The sequence below is a fragment of the Rhamphochromis longiceps genome, linkage group LG7 (assembly GCF_057381845.1).
Source record: "Rhamphochromis longiceps isolate RC_006_pf linkage group LG7, R_longiceps_female_GT1.1, whole genome shotgun sequence".
NCBI classification, from domain to species: domain Eukaryota; kingdom Metazoa; phylum Chordata; class Actinopteri; order Cichliformes; family Cichlidae; genus Rhamphochromis; species Rhamphochromis longiceps.
Window position 1 is genome coordinate 16,337,781 of NC_140563.1, and position 23,113 is coordinate 16,360,893.

At 40.5% G+C, this 23,113-nt stretch overlaps 1 protein-coding gene across 9 annotated transcripts in view; it reads left to right on the top strand.

Moving 5' to 3' along the window:
* LOC146665086 (pleckstrin homology domain-containing family A member 5-like) overlaps positions 1–23,113 on the top strand; it is an 87,424-nt gene that overhangs the window by 12,969 nt on the left and 51,342 nt on the right. The window lies entirely within an intron of this gene.

Here is a 23,113-nt window from a genome sequence, read left to right on the forward strand (position 1 = left end):
TCCAACGCTGTCCCTCTGCAACCCCTACAGTCCCACAGTGGGCTTTCATAGGTACGCATTATTTAGGCTCTGCATCTTGCATGCTATTAGCAGGACATTGTTTCTCTTTGTGGCTCTCCCCTTAAGTTTTTAATCCTTTCACGGCTCTCATCTGTGTTTCTTAAGCTCAGCCACGGCACAGATGCTTTAGTCTCCCTACGATGTTAGCCTTTGATATCACTACCTCATTTGTACAGTGATAACCCTTACCTAATCTCTAGTAATTGTTTGTTCACTTCTAGAAGAGAGAGCTTGATGCTTAGCCTTTAGCCCATCTGCGTTGCTGGCATTTGTAAAAGCCCTTCATCTATATATAAAACGTACCTGTGCGAAGGGTTTCCAAAGCTATTTTTGAGCATCGCCTCACTTCATTTTTTTAAAATGTATTTATTTTTTTTAACAAGCGCATCAGTCCCCCCCACCGTGTGCCAGTGTGCATGCATTTTAGCGCGAGGCCCATCGTGACTTGAGTGCACTGCTACTAGATGGGGCACTCACGGATATAAATAGTAGCAGTTTGTCACGACTTCTTCAGAGAGTAGAGATATGTAAAAACTTGTTGAAAATAAATCAGTATCTATATAGTATGCACAGCCAGTTACTTTCAGGGAATTTGGTTCACTTTATGTGGGACAGAGAGATGAGCACTGACAGTAGCAGTGATTGCATACAGTGCCTTTTGTTGCTCCTCTGTGGGCGAGTCGCTCCTCCCACACTCTGTCCTCAGCTGTCCCTGCCTAAACAAATATTTGAACTGTGTGCCAGGTCTGTCTTTGAATAATCTGTGCTGCTGTGATTGATTTGTTTGTATCGCATGCTGAATGGCATCACCTGAGTTACCACACGGGAGGAATTTGCCACAGTGAAAAAACAAACACACAAAACCCAGGGGAGGACAAACTGCTAAATGTGTATCCCTTGATCTAAATCTGTGCCATGGAAGCCTGCTGGGTTTCTGCATCCTGGAGTTTGAGCCGCCTGTTTGAGATCAGGTGATTCACAGTTAGCTAGAAAGAGATGCATGCCTGGGTACTGGACATAACCTTAACCCAAACTCTCACTTTGGATGTTCTTTTGAATTCAAGGTGGGTTTTTATTTTTTTGTTTTTTTAATAGAATGTCGGAAGGCATTTTGTTGAAGTTTCCTTTTAGTATGAGGGCTAGTCAAAAGTTGTACATGTGTCACTGTTAGTATGCATCTTAAACCCTAATGTGCCATGAAACATTTGCAAACCTCCCCTTTACATTAGGTTTACTGTTGTCTTTCAGCCTTTATAATACAGCAACAGCTCCAGCCATTTACTGCACTTTGCAGAAATGTGCCCTCGTACTCGGGATTGCATTACCAGTAGCAGTTGAAAAAGCTCCATATGTTACCTTTAGAGACTAGCTGCAATGAAATCAATCTTTTCCACCTTTTCATACGGCGTATCAGCTCCACACAGCCTGCTTTCAGTTTTGTTGGGAGGCTGTGTGTGAGAGATGAGGCCAGAGTGGTGTGAGCTGACAGGGGCTTCATAACTGTAGTAATGGCTGCACCTCATATTGATCCATCAGTCTAATCAGCCGTCAGCCCTCCGCAGTATGTTTCTGCAGCATTCAGCGACGAGTGCTTCCAGAAGTCGAGAGTCTGCTTTAAATATCAACGGTACTTGCTCAAGGATAAATGCAGCCTTCCCACATTTGTGCTGCAATTCACAAAGTGATGTGTGCAGGCATTCCTCCTCCTCCTCTGAATGAGAGGAAACCCACTGTTTTCCACTGTAAGACCCCTGCTGGTGGTGCAGATAAATGCACCTCTGCTTCTCATGTAAGGTGGCTGGATTTAGCCACCAGTTCAAATGAATCTTTTAGAGAATGCTTCAAAATGTCTCCCCGTGTGATGGCTTTATTACTGCCTGCCACTAGTCTGAGGGTCCTTACTGTGTGTATTCAACTGTGTGTTTGAAAAGGATGGGAAATTTAACCTGCGTAAATGTCAGAATGGTGAATAGATGGGCTATGATATCATTCTGATTATACAGTTAGTGCCACCACAAGGTAGATTTTGTCACCTCACATAATGTGCACTGTGCACATGTTGACGCATGCTGAGAGTGCAGAGTGTGATGATTAGAGCTGCTAGGGTTAGCTGATTGGTGAAAACTTAACATATTTTCAAGTGATTAACAGTTACAAATTTGACCGTTTCTCAGCTGTGTGAGTTAGTTTTACCTTAGAGTACAGTGAGCATATACAGTATGAGTGAGTGAGCTTGTATATGTGCAGATTACTTTACTTTTATCATTGATAGGAATTCAGAGCCCTGATAGACAGCATACAGATTTGCATGCAAACTGGTTTTTCAGGTTAGTTGCTGGTTGAGTAAATGCTTTCATGGTGTAAAAAAACAAAACAAACTATATTTTGCCTGCTAGTTAAAATTTGATTTGACATGATACACCAGCAATGAATCTCAGTTTGCTGTTTTCCATCCTACCAGTCTTAACAGTCAGAATAAAAAATGAGACATCATGTTTCCTTATCGACAGTCTGTGCCTTAAGCTTCGTGTCTAACTCTCGAGCAACTTTGTATTTTTGGTCCAAGTCAGACTTAATGAGTTCTGAGCGGTGAAGTGTTTGATAAATGTCTGAAAAATCCAAAACCTCCCTCCACATCTATAGCAGGTTTTCGTGTAATGATTTAGAACTAGCTGTAAGTGGACTGCAAGCTGTTAGAGTTGCCACTCGTCCCGTTTGTTTTCATTGCTTATTTATGGAGGAGGGAGGCTCATTAGTCATTCGGTGTGACGGCGCAAATGTGTACACAAGAAGTTAGCTCTTTGCCAAGAACTAAAGCACAGTTGAAGATGGCTCACTGCCAAGCTTAAAATTGGCTTCACCCCTACCCACACTCAAAATGGCAATGTTCAAAAAATTCATGTTTATTCAGATTTAGAAACTTAGCCAGCACAATGCTTCAAAGACATTTCTTTGAAGCAGAAGCATTGTGTTGGCTAAGACTTGATTGTGGTTACATTCATCCAACTCAGTAATGTATTTACCTAAGTCATATCATTTTCACAGTTTACTAGTTAAAGACTAGTATGATAGTAATGTTGCCTGATCAGGTGCCTCCTGCATCTCTCTGTTATGTAGCTGGGTGGGATTCTTTGTGCTCTAAAGCTCTGGAAATGGTTATATTGGCCTCTGACAACCAATGGGCACATTTAACAGAGAGGCTTCATTAGGAGGTTGGAGAGCTGCTGGTAGAATAATTCCTGGGGTTAACAGCCAGGAGACCCTGGTTTAGCTTCATGCTGAGCCTTTTTCTTTCTTTTTACACTTTCCACTTGTTAGCTAGTTTAGGCACTAAAACCTATTTGGTTTGGGTTAAAACATACCTGTTTACAACAGTGGACACTTTGTGCCTAAATTAGCTAGCGGCTAGGGCTTTCTTTTGAGCACTCCTGGTGCCTCGTTGGGTTTGAAACTTCCACATTTGGATTGTTAGTACAACAGTGTTTTAAAATGTCTTTGACTGAATGTCAAAGCGTCTTTCCATAATAACAGAGAAACAGTCTGCTGTGACTCCAAAGCAGCATTTTAGTAAACTACAAAGAGTCATACAACTGAAATTCTGTTTGTGTTGCTCACAGTTATGAGCTTCAGTGATACCCAAAGTGGCTCTGAATCAGAGGGTGATTTATGTTTTTCATGGAGACAGCTGTTTACCACAACTGCTTTTGTAAATTGCACATTGTATGATCTGATTGGATGGTGTGCTTTCTCTCAGCTGGTGTGATGCAATAGCTGGACAAAAGTACTGGTTCACCTACACATTACACCTGCTTGGCTGCGGAAACCCATGCCATGAAGCTCAGCGCACAGTTTTTGTGCTGATGTTAATGCAACATGAGCTTTGGAGCTCTGCAGATGTTGAGTCAGCCAAGCATCAGGGACTAAACGCACACTAGGATCATCAATTAATTCTCTTATTTACACACTAAACGCATCAACGCTTGGAGACCCCGCTCTGTAACTTTATGTGGTCTGCCGCTTTGTGGCTGAGTTACTGTGGTTCCTAAATGCTTCCATTTTGCAGTAAAACCACTTACAGTTGAATGGGAGGGAAGAAATTTCACAAACTGACTTGTTGCAGGAAGGGCATCATATTGCCGTAGCATTATTGAATTCAGTGAGCTCTTTAGAGCGACCCATTCTGTGTAGACTGCATAACCAGGTGCTTGAGTTGATACATCTGTGGCAATAAGACTGAACACATCTGAATATCTTTCTGGTTGAATCAGCTGGTAAATGAACTGAATCTTGGAAAGCTGGTTTCATTTAATTTAAGCAATTTTAAATGACTTCAAAGCGGCCTATACTGGCTTGTGACTTTCGTCTGACCAAACGTGCGATATCCACTCAGTACTAATGGTCATAATCCTGATGGCTCTGTATTTCATGCTTCATTTTATGTGTATGTGTGCTTATTGTATGCATTTCACGGTGTGCAATCACTGTGATTTAGCTGATGCTGTTTTGTGGCCAATCTTGCAGAAGAAGTTTTAGACTTTTAGATCAGAGGTCCCCAACCCCCGGGCCTCGGACCGGTACCGGTCTGTGAGTCGTTTGGTACCGGGCCGCGAGAGTTGAGGCTCAGGTGTGAAATGTATGGTTTTCAGGGTTTTTATCGGTTTTCAGCGTTATTTTGTTATCGTTTTTATCGTTAACTCGGTTTTCCTGGGTCTTTTCACGTGTGTTATGAATTAATCTTCTTTTTTTCGGTACCGGTACTAGTTTTATTTTGTTGTATTTATCCGCGACACCTTAAAGGTCGGTCCGTGAAAATATTGTCGGGCACAAACCAGTCCGTGGCGCAAAAAAGGTTGGAGACCGCTGTTTTAGATAATAACGCTATCGACACTATTTGACTTTCTCAGCATTTTTTTATTTGAGGGGAAAGGGCCCTTATTTGGGGTTTCTGGGTTAGATGAGACCCAGAAACTGATATTTGTGTCTCTTGGTTCAGCGTGATTCTTGTGGTCCCTGTTTATGTCAAACCTGGCTGTAGGCACTTTAGTGCTGTCCACACATATTGGTTCAAGCTTCCATCACCCTAAAAGCACAGGACTTTAACTCCTGCACGCTCTGTCTTTGTTTTTGAAGCATCAACTGATCTTTATGTAAAAGCCAGGGACCAATAATGATCCATAACCTTGTTGGCTATGCTGTCGGCGATGCTAGCAGAAGCATTCAGCTAATGAGATATCGATAGAGCCTTCTGCAAGGAAGGATAAGAGAGGTATGTGTGAATTAGGCCAGCTTTTCTCTCTTATACTCCCACGCATCATTGCAACACAGCAGACAATTTTAAAAACTGACAGAAGAAACCTTGGTGCATTTAGCTTTTGGGAATTGGCATCAATGAAAGAGCCTGTACATGTGAACCTTAGTTAACTTGACATGAAAAAAAAGAATAGCACCCAAAAGGGATATTTTACTTTACACAATCGTTCGTGTTTATGCTCTTTGATGGATTGTTAATGGATAGAAAAACCATGAATAGTAGCAGCTAAAAAGACCAGTCAGCAGAAACAATAATTCGATGATTTTCATATATTCTTTAATAGTTCTCACCTATATCAAAAGTGCAATTTACTCTTGTGATATGGGAGGTAACTGTGTGGGAGATATGAAATCACATGGATGTGCTAATTCAAACATTTTAGTACTGTGAGTGCTTTGCTGATCGACTGATTAGTCATGTCGTGCTCATGGTAGACCCATTAGTCCAGATTTCTCTAGTTTCCATTGTTCTTTTAACAGAACCTAACAGGTACTGCATAACGTTTCACTGCAGCTGAGTCGATGAAGGCTTGTGTGTAGGACATGTTCTGTTTTGTTTTACATAGAAAGTGTTTCAAGGTGCCTTAGACTGTAGATTTGGTACTTGGCTGTGTAATGGTTTTCTGATGTCTGTGAGCATATGTGAATTCCTCTTCCCTTGAATCAGATCTTGATTACCACCTTGGTTTATAGTTAGGCTTGTTTATAACTCTCCTGGGGAAATGAATCATGGTCTATCGGGAACAATTTTAGGTTCTGTCTGGAGAACTTATCAGCTCTCTGTCACAGTCTCGTCACCGTGAGGCTTACGCACTGTAAACTAATGGACACTTCTCAGACAGATGTTACCATGTCTCACTGTTAGATGCATTTTTTATTCGTGGTTGTCTAGATCTAGGTGTGTGGTGTTTTCATTCCTATTAGTAGTCCTATCAACTATGTTGATATGACTTTAAGTCAGTAATATGACAGGTTTAAGTATACTTTTGATGTGTGTGGGGTTTTTTTTTGTTTGTTTGTTTGCTTTTTAACCCTGACATAAAATTTTTAAGATGGATACTGATATTTGATCGTTTTTAAAAATCTAATATATCAGCTGACATTTTTTCCCTTTCAGAACATCAACAGATTTCACCATTTGTTATATGTAGTCCCTACTAAGAAAATATGAAAATGCGGTTTAAAAATAGTCTTGTAGTGTTTAAAACAACAATTTGCCTGATACCCTGATTGCTGATATTGATATGTTTTTTTTCTTCTTTCTTTTTTTGTTGCTTTTTTCTATATTAAATTTTCTATATTAAAAATAGTTGTGTAGAAGTCATTCAGTTCTTTATTACACTGTCACCGAACACTAAACGAGCAGAAAATCGATGTGACACAACAGATAGCATCTGCAACTGACATTGATTAATGCCATTGTATTGCTATCATGCCGGTAATTGGCAACGAGGCTCAGCAAATATATTGGAAAATCACCACTATTCCCAAATGGATTTAACTACCTATTTGTGAATGTATGATTGCCTCAATGAGAAATATCCAACGTATTATCTCTGCTGGAAATATTTTATTGTAAAGGAACGAAATGGTGCAAGACCTGGTAGATTGTCAGGGATTTAGAAAAGGAGAAACCCTAGGAGCTTCAAGCCATGTGGTCTTTACATGCTTTCAGCCTGGTCACATGTTCACTGTCTCTGTTTCTGATGCCACATGTTAAGCCCCACCTGAGGCCAACATGTTTTATTCCTGCTGCTGAGGTGTGGTCAGAATAAGGTCTGACACTTTCTATGGTGGTTTAACCGGTCTGTAGTTTGTATGCGACTTACTGTTTTATTGTGGATGAGAGAGAGAGGGCAGCAGTTCAGTGTGGTTGATTTAAAACAAAGCATTTGTACTGATCTTCACCTCTGGTCAGACATAATGCCAGAGAGGCAAGCAGTCAAAAAATAGAAGCTTGCATCATTTGTCATGATGACAGGTGGAGTTCAGTGACCCCCCGCTGGACCCTGGAGCAGCACAGCTGATTCCCTCTGTATTGAGCAATTTGAAGTGATTTAGGCATGTGGAAAAGATAATGCCTCCAGCTTTACTTTCGGTTGTTAACAGATGACTGATAGATGACTTATGACTCAGTGGAGAGGGTGTAATGTTAAAACTGGCCTGCTGGCACCCAGGGATCCCCTACAAGCAGCTCGGAAAAAACCTGCTGGTTTTTTCTGGAATGGAATGGAGATAAATAAGAGAATTAATTGATGATCCTAATAGGGCGGAGCTCATGAAAGCAGTTTTTTGACTACTCAGGGGCTTCAAGAGCGTGCACTCCTGATTGTCTCAGTAACATGTGCTTGTTTTATTTTCCTCCAGCACAGCCATTAGCAGAACGAGCTGCACATCTACATGTGTGTGGGGGGTAGAGAGATGAAAGGCTCTTTGATCTAAATTATTTTGAGGTTTCATTATTTGACTGAAGTTATTTTAAAAAATTAAATGGGGGCTGTTCCTTTGATCAAGGTTTAGTTTCTGACATTGTCTGATTGAGTTTAAACATTTGTCTATTCTTTGATCTAAATAATATCTGTGCCTCTGTGGGAATAGAAAATCCATAAAGTTTGATTTTTTTTTTTTTTTTAAAAAGCAAAATAAAACTTTTGAAAGTAAAACTCAGAATCCCTGGTGGATTTTGTCCATATACACTTTGCTTTTGTTTGAATAAACAGTAGCATTTTTTATAGTACGTTTTGTGACATTAGCGTTGCATTTCTGCACAGTATAATGTCGTTTCTCATTAGGTCAGTATGCTTTGTCCTGCTGTCATATATATTTTTTGTCTTTGCCAAAAATAACCATGAAATACTGGATGAACTCAGCATTTTTCTGGATTTGTGATAGCATTGAATCTTGTTACTAAAAGTACACTGAAATACAGCAGTGTTGGGTTTTACTGCAGGGAAGATGTGGTTTACAAAAAGGAGAGGGAAAAAAGGCTCGTTTGTGCTTCGGATTTGTCTCCATCTATTTGTAAGGCTTCTCCTCCAAACACGGATGAGTCTTAACAGTTAAGCAGCTGTGCTCATAAATCGCCTTCATTGTGATCTCTTTGATGAATTTGAATAGATTTACTGGGATCATCCTGGCCTCCTACCATGTGCCGTTTATTGTTTACACCCGCATGCATCCCTTTGCTTTTCTTCAGAGACTGATTTTATTGTGTATCCCATTCCAGCTGCAGGGGTAGCGCGCTGTGCTGCTGAAAGTGACAAATTAGCATTGAGATTAGGACCAGATGTCAGCCTGCATGTTATAATTGTGCTCACTAATGGTGTAATTGGATATTTTATCCAGCAGAGGGCATCATAGTAGCTGAAATAAGGCCGGAACTGCAACTGCAGAGAAAGTGAGAGATCTTAGTCAGATTGTCAGTTTGAATTAAAATAGACTTTAGTTCCAGTTGTGTTTAAAATTAGGTGTTTTATCTCAGTGGGTTTTTTTAATTCTTTAAATGCTCTAGGGGAAACCTAGACATAACATGCTGTGTGAATCCCCCACATTTCCACTCCAAAGAAAGGCTTATTGAACAGTGCGAATCGATGTTTAGAGTGCCTCTTTGTTAGCTTCAGAGCTGAGCAGTGCTCTAAACAAATGACAAGTTGCTAACCTAAGCTCCAAAAAAGGGAAAGAAGCTATTCAACAAAGGGCTTCTCACTCCTGCTACGTGCTTGTAGGTTTGCTTATATTTTTAGTGCACTGCTTGCAAAGTGAGGTGGATGTGAGCTGGGGTTTAAAAACAAAAGATCTGCTGTCATCCAGTGGTGCAATCCAGAAGCTGCAGTCTCTTTGAGTGAATCAATCACAGAGCCCCCACCTCCTCTGGTACAATGTACACCCCTCCTATACAACCTGAAGGGAGGAGAGGGATGGAGATCTAGCACAAATGTAGAGAACAGGTTCATAACATCAGAGGCCTGTATTGTAGTTTATGTCTCATCATTCACCTGACGAGTGTAAGATCCCCTGTTCGATCTCTGGAGGAGACACAGACTTTGGTGGTTACGCCAGGGGGAAGAAAAAGAAAAAGAAAAAAGCTAAATCAAACATGTGGAGCTACCTGCTGAGAAGACCCCTTGTGAATATTGGTGCCCTGCAGGTAGCTTACTTTTATTTGGTGATGTAATTGCACAGCTTTGGTAGGCATTAATAATGTATGCCTTAAAGGTTCTTGAAGCAGGTTGCTTCAGCTTTTTGATGTATTTATTCTGACTTGATTCAAATTGCCCGGGTCTGGTTTTGTTTTTGTTTTTGTTTGTTTTTTGTTTTTTGTTTTTTTTGGAAATGATGTGTAACATTTTGTTTTTGCCATTGGGAGGCAGTGTTGGATCTTAACATCTAGCAGCCCTGTGGTCACTGCTTCAATGTAGTTGTTATTATTGCCTTAAACTTTTCTTCATTATATATATAAAAACATGCCTCTGTTAGAATGTGTGTGCAGATTAATTAAGTTTTTTGTGCATGCTTGTGTTGTGTGTGTGTGTGTGTGTGTGTGTGTGTGTGTGTGTGTGTGTGTGTGTGTGTGTGTGTGTAGGATGACTCACAGCACTTCCTACTGTTGGTTTGCAACAGATTTTTTTTGTTGTTGTTGTTCTTTGCTTTTGTTTTCTCTCCCACCTTGGTTGTCTTTTTGTGCGCTTCTTGCATCACCAATCCATGTAAGTGGCACTTAGGAAGATGTTTCACTTAAAAACTAAAAAGCTCTGCTCTGCTGAGAGTAGGAGGATGACTGTGTGTTTTACCTTGAGGTGCTTACAGTTGAGTGTGGTGTCTAACTTGGAACATTCCTCCCTGCTGTTTTAACTGCTGTCTGCCTCTCACACAGCTGCTAACTCAGTTTTTAGAGGAGCCGCCAAAAACACTTTGTCCTCAATCCTTTTTTGTAGGTCTTTGTAGTTTCACCTCCTGAACAGGGAATTGGGTGACATATGCACTTTTTTTCTTACAATGTTTTTCTAGTTCAGCCAGCTACACTGAACCATTCACTCGATTTACTCCATTTCACTCCCCATCCGCTCCCGCCTCTCCGAGTCGTTCCCTCCCTTCCCGTAATCTATGTGGCTGTCGGGACGTTGATGAATTGCCTTGTGACCCCTTACAACTCTACACCTGACATATGCAGCTGTCGGTGGGAGGGCTACAACCAGGAAGGAGGTGCGGCCCGTTAAATTTAAAACAGGCTCTCGCGGAGCGTGTTGATAATGAAACAATATTGTCCTTTCACAGTTATCATAAATACGCTGGATCTGACCGCTTGCTTGTAGGCGTGCAAAGCTGCAAAGAAACAAGATTTGAAAGTCAACAAGAATAGCTTGTTGTCCTTTTTCTCAGAGGCGCATTTGAGAAATGCAGCTGCACCTACAGAAATAGCACCAGGGGACCTAAGAGGAGACACACCTTGTAAAACAGACTGAGATTTGGCTCCTTGGCTTTAAGGGCTTGTTTATAAAAGAGCTGAAAAATATGGAAAATACTTAATACAGCCATATTGATGATATCCTCCAGACTTAAAGCTTTACAAATGTCTTTCACGCTGTGGAGACATACTGTGTTGATATGAATGACGACTATGAGGGAAGGTGACAGGGCGAAAGATGCATGAAGTGCCATTAGACTGAGTCACTAACTCAGTTGACTGCTCAGCACAGAGAGCTGTCCTCAATTTGTCAGCTGTGCCTTCCTCTGCACACTCCCAGCCCTTGTTTTAGAGTGGCATTGATTGGCTCCATTTCAAATATGGATTAACAGGATGCTATAATAGAGGGTCAAATCAGGACGTAAGAAGCCTCAGCGAGTATGCCGTTTGTTTGGCTTGCTCTTATGACCCCGCATTTTTATTTCACCTTTTTCTTGTTGTTGTTGCAATGCTTATTTCCTGCATGGAAAATAAATGGAAAGATTTTTCCCCTTCCTGCCAACCGTGCATGTCTGTGCTGTACTCTCATAAACCTCATGATTCATTCATGAAGTAAAAGAAGTAAAGTTTTATGCTTTCTGTTTACTTTAATATTTATAATTTATATCTAATCCTTATAAATAGGTTGCACGAGAAAACTGCGAAGATGCAGCTTTCATGACTAAATCATAAGACCTATAGATCTTACAAGCCGTATTCTAAAGCTTGGGTTTACCTTGAAAACGTTTTAAAAAGGGAACATTTGTTTTCATCTAATGCAGTGTAAGTTGATCATAAGGCTATAAATACCTGTTAATTTCTGTAAGCATATAAAAGCCTTTTAACAATCGCTCTTGCTCTAAAGGCATGTCATGTTACCTAATGCAAGCTTATCATATTAAGTCTCTAACTGATTGTGTTAGCACAGCTGATGTGATTCGGCTGGTTATGGAAGTGAGGAATTTGGCTTGTTGATTTTCTCATAATGGCCATTTTTTTCTTATGATGATTATTTACCCTTTTTACATGATAACCCTTAAATTATGTAACATACTGAGCTACTGCAACAGCATTACTGGTTGCTGAAATTGACCATCTTTGGGAATTTATTTATGCATTCCACCAAAAAAAGTCATATATACATAAATTACACTTAGTGTTACTTGGAGTTATTAATTTAAGGTTATTGTGCTGACCTGAACTAATCTTAAAACTAAAGCTAAGTGTGAAGAACATATTACACTGCCACTTTTTGATCATAGTGTAACACAAAGTTCAATCTGTCCAGTGAGGAAGCAGGAACAATTCTGAATGCGTTTTACCTGCTTTGGCACAACATTGCAGAGGGAGTGCTGGACAGGGCAGTCAAAGGGCGTCAGACCAGCAGCAGGACTGGTATCTGCTCCTTTCAGAAATGGTTCTGGTGTAGTCTGTTAAATGCCAGTGTTCTCTGCTGGGCTGTGAACACAGTTTCCACTAAAAGACGCCAGCCATTTTCATAAAGTCTGTGTCTCACATTTTGGTCAGAAACATGGCTGTGAGTAGCCTGCTTGTGATTCTGCATGGCTCTGGCATTGCTCCTCCTGCTCTTCCTGTTTCTCCTGGTACAAAAGAGCAGATACTGGTCCTGCTGCTGGGCTGATGACCTTCTACTGTCCTGTCCCACTCTTCCTGTCTAATGAGCCATCTCATGGTATCTCCTCCATTCTCTTCAGAGTCTGCTGAACAAGACAGCAAAATTAGTTGTGGCAGTATGCAAGGATATGTCATCCTTGAGGAAGCTGGACTACCTGAGCAACCTGAATGTGCTGGTGGTGGTACTGTAGTGGCACTAGCAAAAAAGCAAAACTAGAGAAAAATCAGTCAGGTGGGATAAGGAAAGAGCAATGGTCTGTGACCACCACCTGTAAAAACATTCCCTTTTGGGGGTTGTCTTGGTGCCTTTCAAGTGCACTTGTTGTCACTTTCAGTTCATCCAAAATGCTGCTGCAAGAATACTGACGGGGACTAAAAAAAGAGAACCCATATCTCTCCCATATTGGTTTCTCTCCCCGTTAAATCAAGGATGTAATTTAAAATCCTTCTCCTTACATACAAGGTCTTGAATAATCAGGCTCCATCTTATCTTTAAGACCTCATAATACCATACCACTGCAATAGAGGACTTCACTCTCAGACTGCTGCCTTACTTGTGGTTCCTAGGGCATTTAAAAGTAGAATGGGAGGCAGTGCCTTCAGCTTCCAGGTCCCTCTTCTGTGGAACCAGTTTGGATTTAGGAGACAGACACCAGCTGTACTTTTAAGATTAGGCTTAAAACTTTCCTTTTTGACAAAGCATATAGTGAGTGCTGGATCTGGTGATCCTGCATCCTCTCTTAGTTACACTGCAATAGGCCTAGGCTGCTTGGGTTTCCCATGATCCCTTGAGTGTTTCTTCCTCACCTTCACCTTTTTCACTTACTGTGTGTTTCTACACCACTATGCATCCAGTCATTAGATATTATTAATCTCTCACTCTATTCTACAGTATATAAACCTCCCCTCAACCCCAACCGGTTGTGGCAGATGTCTGCCACTTCCTGAACCCAGTACTACTGGAGGTTTCTTCCTGTTTAAAGGGAGTTTTTCCTTCCCACTATTGCCAAGTGCTTGCTCATCAGGGGTCATTTGATTGTTTAAATTTGTATTATTGTAGGGTCTTTCCTGGAGCTTGACTGACTTTTTGTTAATGTAGTTAACATTGTAGTTGTTGAGCAATGTCCTTAACTGAAAAAAATAAAATAAATGAAAGCTTTCTGTTCTTACAAAACCAACTAAAATAAATGAAAACAATAGAGTAATGTCCTTAGTTTTAGACTTTGTCAGTGTGGTCAAATATGTCAACACAACTAGCCTGTTTACTCAGATGTGGTATGTCTACATCACTGTGAGTCAGCTGCCTTCAAAATCTCATATGCTTGTGTTGTAATATCTAATCTGAACTTCATAAGTCCTGCCCTTGATAAACACCCTCTTTATTGTGATCTTTAAAAAGACTGAAACTAACAGTGAAGCTAATGAAAACTAGACTGAAGCTGACCATTTTTACACTATAAAAACAAACAAGCTAATGCACTGAAAACAAAAACTTAAAATAAGATTATTTCGGATTTATTTTAACATTTTCATGTTACATTAAAATAAATATTACCTGAGCTTTTTTTGTGTTTCTGGTCTATTTTGGTGCTTCCACAGATATACTGAATATCTCAGATACCATTATGGAAACTGCGTCAAAATGCCTCTACGCATATTAATAACACAGCGGGATGTGTTGACTTAAAAATTAAGTACATATGATGACCTCTGACTGTGGAGCGGTGATGTTCTGGGTCAGCTTGTTTTTCAAGATCACCGCTGCCTCTCTGTGTACTCTGTTTATCTGCTGGCTCAGATTAGGCCTGCTGAAGAGACAGCAGTCAGGTTGAAGTTTCGAAGCTGTGACCAATCCATTTCTCCTTGGATCGAGTGTCCATGACTGAATTGTTTGGTGCTGCACTGAAGTCTGTATATCTATTGGGGTTTATGTCTGTTCACAGCTCCTGTCTCATATTAAGTTTGCAGTCTACTTGCTTTATCTAATACATGTTATACATAATTCAGTAAATGCACAACAGAGGAAACAAATAGGCCTTCAAAAAGTAGTCTGTACAGCAGATTCAGTAACTTTATATGCTGGGGGTTTTTTTTAGGCACTGAAACTGCAGGCAAGAGACCGAGTATGTGCTTTCCACAATGTTTGTTTAGTCATCTGCTGTTTGCGTTGCTTCAGCCTGAAGCTGATAATATTTGACAATCCACAGCATACGATGAGTGTTCTTATTTTTGTTGCCACAGAGCTCACCTTGTTTAAAAAAAGAAAATAAAAGAAGAAAAAGCAAAAAAGAGCTTAGAAAACGTGATTCTAATAAACAAATATACATGTAATTTTAAGGTGCCACTCATATTTTAGTAAATATTGTCCATGATTACTGACTCTTTGAGGTGTAAACAAACACTGTTTACTCCTGAAGTCTGCCTCCTTCTAATTTTCAACATGGAAAGCTTCTGAAGTTTTAACCTCACATGAACTTCTGCCATCTCTCTTGCTTTCTTGCTGTCTCTTGGGTATCTTGGTATGTCACTCTTGCGGCTGACCCACTTGCATTGGTCAGCTTTTCTATAATCAGCTGCACCAAAGTGAGAGCGGCACTGCCGCGCCATGTCTCTGCTCACGCTAGCTGCTATCCTTGCTTGGGGACCAGAGGAAGTAGAGCTGAACAGATCCTGTATGGCGTTTCATTACATTGTCGGCTAAAGGCTGCCGTTCTTTAAATCTTTCTGTTGCTCTAGAATGAAAGTTGTTTTCCTTCAGCTGCAATTTAAGTTGTGCTTTGTCCTTTAACTGCAGTCTTTGCCTGTTAAAATTCTGGATGATGGACAGACCAATAATCCCCGTCAGGGGTGGTATTTTTTTTGCTTGTTGCTTTGGCTGATTAAATTGGATTTTTACCCATTTATTGAGGCCACACACTCTCCTCTCTGTCACTCATTGTCTGTCAGACACACGCACACACACATACAGTGCAAAGAAACTTTCCATGACATTATTGGTTTTATCAGAAGTAGGCCAAAGCAGGAGCCTGCCCCCCTGGCAGCCTTACTGAGCATGCTCAGCACTGCTGAGGGCGACGTAGTGGATCGAAACCTTGTTTTAGACATTTCCCTCTCTTTCTGTCTGTCACAGCACAGGCTTGTTGATTCAGACAAAGAAGGAGACAACACATGAATTAAAAATGATATGCCAATGCTTTATTCGAGGGTTTTGGCTATGGTAAGCTTTACTGTCACTGGCATTTCTACTGAGTCTTTTGAGTCTTTTTGGCCTTGAAGTCTTTAAATTAGTTATTAGTTCTCCAGTTTCAAATGTGAAGATAATCTATTACTAACTCAAAAGGCAAAGTAGTCAGCAAATTATCATATTAGGGATGCTGAAATGATGTAATATTTGGGCTTTGAAATGCCTAATGAATTAAATATCTATAGTCTTTAATTATCTAGTAGTTGTAGCTCTCTTTTATTTATAGATAAGGCAGAATTAAAGACGTAGTGGGATAGGTTGTATTCAGTGAAACCAAAGCAGAATAACATCTCAAAGAGCCTGAGCGACCCATGCAGATAACACGAAGTCTATCAGAAGCTATTCTAAGGTTTTCTCTAAACAAGTCAAAAGACACATTTTACCATTTCAGTCTTTTGTTCCTGTTTATATAGCTTCAGACAGTTAGCTTAGTCTTCAGTTGAGTGTCATACAAGTTTTATTGGGGAGTATTTCAGCTGGTGTTGTAGTCCCTGAACTGTGGTGTTTCATTCAGATCTTTTGTTGTGAACAATGGAGAAGCACTTATGAGAGAAAGATTGGCCTTTGGAGTCAGTAGATTGTCCCTCAGGCTGCAATAAATGAACGTTGTGTAGAAATCAGAGAAAATAAAGCAATGGATGTTTGAAAAGGAGATCACATTCATGTTTTTATACACATATAAATCTTAAATAAAACTGACAACGTACTACATGCAGACATATATTGCCTCAAGCTTGATGCAGCAGAGCTGATTGCATTCACAGCGTAAAATTTGACTCGGCTCACTTGCTGTAGTGTTTGGTGGGCATTCGTGTGGCAAAGCTGATCCGGCATCCGTTCTCTGTGATCAATCTGTAACTAAAATAATAATCTCAGGAAGGAAATAAGCTGATAGAGTGAGCCACAGTATTTTTCATGCTGCACTGTGGCTCTCCATTGTTGTATAATCATCAGTTTTGTGGTTGGTTACAGGGGCTCCTTGTGCATGTGGAAGAGGTTGTCATTACTGGCTTTAACAAATCAGTTTCTCAGCTTGCATTATCTTCTCCTGACAGGCTTATTATGCTCAAAGACAAGAGTTAATGTGTTCATTAGGCTCGCAGTGATGAACTGTGTGCAACTTGTGTGTCGATTTAGGAAACTCAGCAAGAATAAGACCTGACTTCTGATGCTTAATATTATACTGTAATACCAGCATTTGCTCACAGAAAGTGTGCCCACTATTTCTTATTATGTATAGGCTTTTGTGCTCTAGTGTCTGGTAGGCAATTTGACAACTTTTTCAGCTGATTACTTGATATTTATGTAATTTATGTAATCGAAATCCTCTATTTTTGTTATGCTCTGAAACTCCATTATTAAACCATTTAAGAACTGTGAATGGGGAAACACAACCGTTGTGTTTTCAACCACTGTGGTTTGATTTGTGACTCTTAAACTGATGTTATTTTAACCACTATCACAATTGCAGCCTGTAGGCAATATAGTGTGTAGACTTGGTTGTACAGCCATATTTTATTACGTTAACAAGCCTCTGCTGAGGCGATTCAGTCTACCTGAGTGTGCTTCAGTTGGATGGATAAAATTCCAGGATGCAAACTTTCATCTTTTACGTCAAATAGTTCGCACCATTTCTTCACTTTCTTCTTCTTAAACATTTTTACAAGTCTTTCAGATTACCTTCAAATTACACGAAACTGGGACATTTCTGTGTGATCTCAGGCAAAGTAATATAAAGTAGGATTTAAAGATCTAAGTGCCAAATAAGAGGTAGTGCTATGTATTACTTTTTAATAAAGGCACAAACGTCCTCTTTGTATTAATTATGCAGAACCAGCAAGTATATTTTTTCTGGAAAAAATATTGACTGTATATTGCTAAATCTAAGCAACTTATTTTCTAGGGGTACATACAGTATAATACACTTGGCTCATCATTCTGCACAACTGAAGCCCAGTGGATTGATGCTCTGCTTACCTAAAGGTTTTAAAGTTTACTTTGAGCGTTGAACTATAAATTATTCATGTCCAAATAATTACCCCTGTGTTTGGTTGCCTCGCTGGTGTAAACAAAAGTTGACAGGCTGATGCTGACAGTTGTTTGATGATGGATGTAAAGCATCAGTACATATTTCTTTAACGATAGGCATTGGCAGCACCTGCACTTTTTGCTGGTACTCTACATTTAATGGGGGGAAAAAAGAAAGTCGAGCCTGGTCAGCATGTAGACGCGATTGCAACAAGGGCTGGGTGAGGCCTCTTTGCAAGAGTGCATCACTGTTGGTATTTTGACTAGTAAACTTTGGAATGTGTGACTGTCAGTACTGCTAATGCTCACAATAAGCCTGAGCAGTGAAGTGAGTCAGTCCGACCCCCTCTGTTCACATGCTTACCTGTGATGTCACTCACAATGCCCACATTGTGGTTAAGAAATACTGCAGGTTCACTGCCCTGCTGACATAAATTTCATTCCATCCCTTGGTGTTTGTGACTTTAGCATCTTGGTCTATGAACATGAACATTAACATAACCCGTTCCTCCGATTACAATATGTGCTGCAGATTGAACATGTCATTGGGACAGGGATTTCTAGCCAGCTTTTACAGTCAGTAGGATTCTACACTGCCATTCACTTCTCCCAGACTTCCTGCCAGACTGTGAGTTTGACTTGTTATTGACTGAGTTACTTGTTTGCCTCTGTAAAAGTAGCCATGTTGTTTTTGTTGTTTTTGTGTGTGTGTGTGTGTGTTGATTTAAACTAATCTTTATTTCATTGTATCCGCTAACAAAGAAAACCATTGTGGTTCAAAATGCTAAGTGCAAGATCTTTACACAAGTTCAATACACCAAAAACAAATTATGTAAAAACATCGTACAAGTTGACTGTTTTCATTCAGTGAAAACACAATGACTGCAGTCAGTTTGGTTCCTCAGAAATGCTTTCTTGTTTGCATCAGATGTAAATGCTTTCGTTGTTGTAACCCAGGCAGATGATAAGACCCTATGTTGTTGAGGGATTTCTCAGTTCCTGTCAACCATGTCTCCTACACAAAGATAGAAACAGCTCTGGTAGTCTCTCTCTCTTTTGCTGCTCTTCTTGTATTGTATTGGATAGCATCAGTGGTGGCTTGTATCTCCTCGGGCAGCATACCATGCCTTATCGCAAATTAGTAAGAAGTCCTTTGAATGCACTGAAAGATGCATAGTTTTTCATTCCAGATTACACTTCCCAAATTCATGTCCTTTGACTCAGATCCCTTGGTTTAATCAGTGCTAATCAGTCAAGTTCAGTGTTCACCGATTCCTTTATTGAATAAAAAAAAATGTAATTCACTGATGTTATTAGAGTAACTTTATCTTGGTCTTGTGTGTCTGGATGCGCTCACTCAGGCACACAGGAGTGAAATGTTTTTCAGCTCCATCTGACACACTCAGCTAATTACTGGAGCGGGAGACACCCCCATTCTCACACACTGGCACACCAAGAGGGTGGCCATATCAGCCCGTCTTCTCACCGGCTCCCTGGGGACAAGCTGGGAATTGAACTGTTTATGCATGCAGTATTTTATTCGCTGTCACACAGTAGGAACAGAGGCCCCCGCAGAGTGCTGGAAAACGTGCCGCTTTGATTCTGTGTGGCTTCTTCACAGTAGAACCTCAGGCTACTGCTAGTTGCAGCCATTGTACGTGCAGCATTTCAGAACACTGGCAGGTAATAATCTGCACCTTGGCGACAAAGGAGAGAGCTTGGGAGTGTAGGTGGAAGAGGAAAGAGCCAAAGACGAGAGCGAGTGGGCAGGTAGCAGAGGCTCCTTTGAGAGTGGATAAACAGTGTGAACACTTAGCGATTTCCTCTCCCTTCCTGTCTCTCACTGACTCTGAGTGGGCAGTTAATGAGTCTGAAAGCTTCTCCCTGAGATCTGTCAGCCGAGAACGAGATGAAACTTCTAGTTCCAGCTACACCTGAAGAGAAGCACTCTGTTGCCCACTAATAATCAGTCCAATGTATAGAAGTTTTTTAAATTTCTTTTTACTTTTTAGCTTCTTTGTTAGGTTACTATGTGGGTCCAAAGGTCCTGTAATGCACATTAACCACATGTTATTAGACTAAGTATTATTATTATGCTTTTAGAACAGAATAAAGCACAGTCAGCTCCTAATGGTACCCAAAATTTACTTTAAAGTTACACTGTGTAAAATCTCACCACTAGATGTCAGTACATTGCAGATTTCTGTCAAATGAATTCTGTTTTCTTAACCCTTCCAATTCAAGTGCATAATCCTAGCTAGAATGGCCGCTGTAGGACAAACAACTCTGGCCACTGTTCATCTGTGGTGAGTGTGGGCAGTCAGTCCACTGTTTACCTCAGCTGTCAATATGCCAAATGTTAACATCTATTACTCTGGAGGAGACTCTAAACCTTTATGAAAGGAGTGAGATACACGTCAATGAGACTTTTCTGTTTTTAAGAAGTTACGTTTTTTTGCTGCTGTTAGCGTCTGTTAGCTGCTGTTAGCCAGGATTACTGAGACTTCTTTGAAGTGGATTTAAAATTGTTGGACCGTAAACTCTCATATGACGTGACAATGCAATCAAGCTGTGACACCTGACCAAGCCTGGTTCTGCTGGATGTTTCTTCCTGTTAAGAAGGGTTTTTACTCCCTGTTGTTGCCAAATTGTTGCTCAAAGTGGTGGGTTGTTTTTGGGGCTTTTTCTCTGTAGCGTCTTCACCTTACAATATAAACTTCCACAAGGCAACTGTTGTTATGATTTGGCACTACATAAATACAATGGAATTTTTCTATTATCCAATCCAAGTTAAACAACCTCAAAAAAGACTTACTATACTCTTAACATAGCATGTCATGCACACTATGAAACCTTTAACTTTTTTAAATAATAAAGGTCCAGAGGGGTTCTCTCTTCATTATAAGTCAAAAACAGAAAACCATTAACACATAACTCATCACCTGCCTGATAAGGTGCAATTCCAAAGGATCCTTTTTAAAGTTGGTGTATTACAGGTTTGTTGTTCAAGTTGCATTATGTTGCACAGATGTTGCTATTGTTCACAGCCTCTGTATCTGCTTCCACAGAAGGTGCATTGTTTCTTTAAAGGCTTTCAGCTTGGACAGCCAGACAGGAGGGGTGAAGTTAAATAATTCTGCTGTGATAACATCAACAGATCTGAGCTTGCCCCACTGTGTTAGCCTTTCGCTCATAAAGCTTAATGGTGCACTGCCATAAAATTAAGTGTAGCTGAGTTTTGGTTTGGGATGAAACAGACTGTATAACCTTGGTTTGGCTATACCACCACTTAAACTAATTCTTGGAACAGTTTTTAGGACTCTCACTCCCACTGAAACCTCTCTGGGGTTTTTCTGCTGTGAGGTTTAACTTCACGCTTCCTAATTTATAAAAAATGAAAAAAATGACAACAAATAGCATGCAGTTGCAATTGTAACAAAAGATCAGTGGCTGGGTTGATCGGGACTGGTTTCATTTTTTTTAAGCCGCCAGGCACACAAATCTGAGCTACTGAAGTTGTGACATGTATGATTTTGAAAACATCCTGCAGATCTGTGCCTTGGGGTAACTGAGACAGACCTGGTGGTTGCAAGGGCTACATTTTCTTTTTATTCTCATAGATGCCCTTAAATGGAATTAAGCATGATTCATAGAGCTCACAGTACACATCTCAGCAAAGCAGACTGGTGCACAGCTAATGCAATAGCTAGTATTATTCCAAGCACATAAGCTGTTTTTATTTGTTTTCATAGCTCTAGATAGACTATAGACTAAATCGATTCTGAAGTCTTCTCTGTTTCCTACAGTAAGAGTAACTTTTGTTCAGTGTTTTGGCTCACAGTGCAACATGATTATCTCAGTTTCTCTCTCCCACTACAGCATAGGATTCAACACAAGACTATAAATCAAGCTTTACAACGAGTGAGCAGATAGAAACATTTTTTTTTCCAAGGGAGTACTTTGATAAAACTTGTTAAACAGAGCTTGGTTCTTGTGAGAATCAAATGTGTGGATGCGCTGTCGTCTGTAACCACCCTGTCACACTTTTATGTAACAAAGTGAAGACCTTGGCAGTGGACAGACTTTTGTGTAGATTAATAGACTGCTGTTTGCTGTTTGATTTGGGCACTGAAAGCAAACACTGATGTAGTCATCCTGGATAAAACCACCATGTTCGCCACACAGCACATACACAGATGGCTGAACAGCTTGCTTTGACTTTCCCCTCTGACACTTTTTTTTTTGTGGGCGTTGGAGCACAAGATCTTCATTCGCCATGGATTCATCTTCCTGGGATTGGGTCACTAAATATCTTATCATATATGTGCCAAATACTCATTATTCCCATCTCCCTCTGCTTTCTCTTGGGGTATGGTGTCTGTTCTGTGCCCCAGGTGGTGGCCATATCCCCTAGCTCTGAGCGCCAACATGGAGGCTCTCCCTGGAGGACCAAGGATGGCTGAAGGAGTGAATACACCCCCTTTACTGCTCTCTTTGTAATGGAAGCTCGATGCATTATTTATGTAGCTGGTCAAGGTAGTTCACGTATTACAGATGGCGTTATAATGTGTAATTCCGCTTTACTGCATTTTCTGCCTATAAAAAATACATTCAGTATTTGAAGGCATTTTTTTTATCTGTCTCTTTGAGAGATACAGTATACTCCTTAAGGAGTGTTGAAGTATTATTAAACAGAGGCAAAAGGGAGAGAAAAGCAGCCGCTAAGAGTGCATTGACTGTCCCTGGGTGTCTTCCTGCACCATTCACTGCACCCAGCAGGTTGATGAGTGGAAGAGCTGTTTGGCTTCTTGGTAGAGGCTGGGGTCATTGTCCGTGCTTTCATGTCCTCAATAGCTGCGGGCTCCCTGCTGAATCTACTTGATATTCACTTCTTTCTCTTGCTCTGTCCTATTGAAACTAACAAGCCTCAACCAGAGATAGTACAGTTCCAGTAACTGGGATGCAAAGGAATCAAAAACCAGAGCTAAGAAAAACTAGTTAAATGTTTTAAGCGTGCTTACACAATGGCTTCAATGTTTTCCACATGTTCACAGCAACTTTTATCGCTATGATCCAAAGAATATTTTCAGGATGAGGCTGAGTTCACTTTCAACACGGCCCTTTGTCAGGACTTGTTGAAGAATGAGCTGAAGGAGGCGCACCTACCCACACTCATATTTAAGGCAGTAAATGCCAGAAATAACACAGCTCGGCTCACCCAGGAGCTACAGCGCTCAGACTCATTGATATTCACATTATTGACCTGCCTGGATGCATTCCTAAATAAACATCGGAGGGATGGTGTATGTTTCCATCTCAGATGTGGTTCAGTTATAAATGTGTCCAGCTGTTACTGGGCTCCCCGTATTTTTCCATGCAGTTATATTACCCCC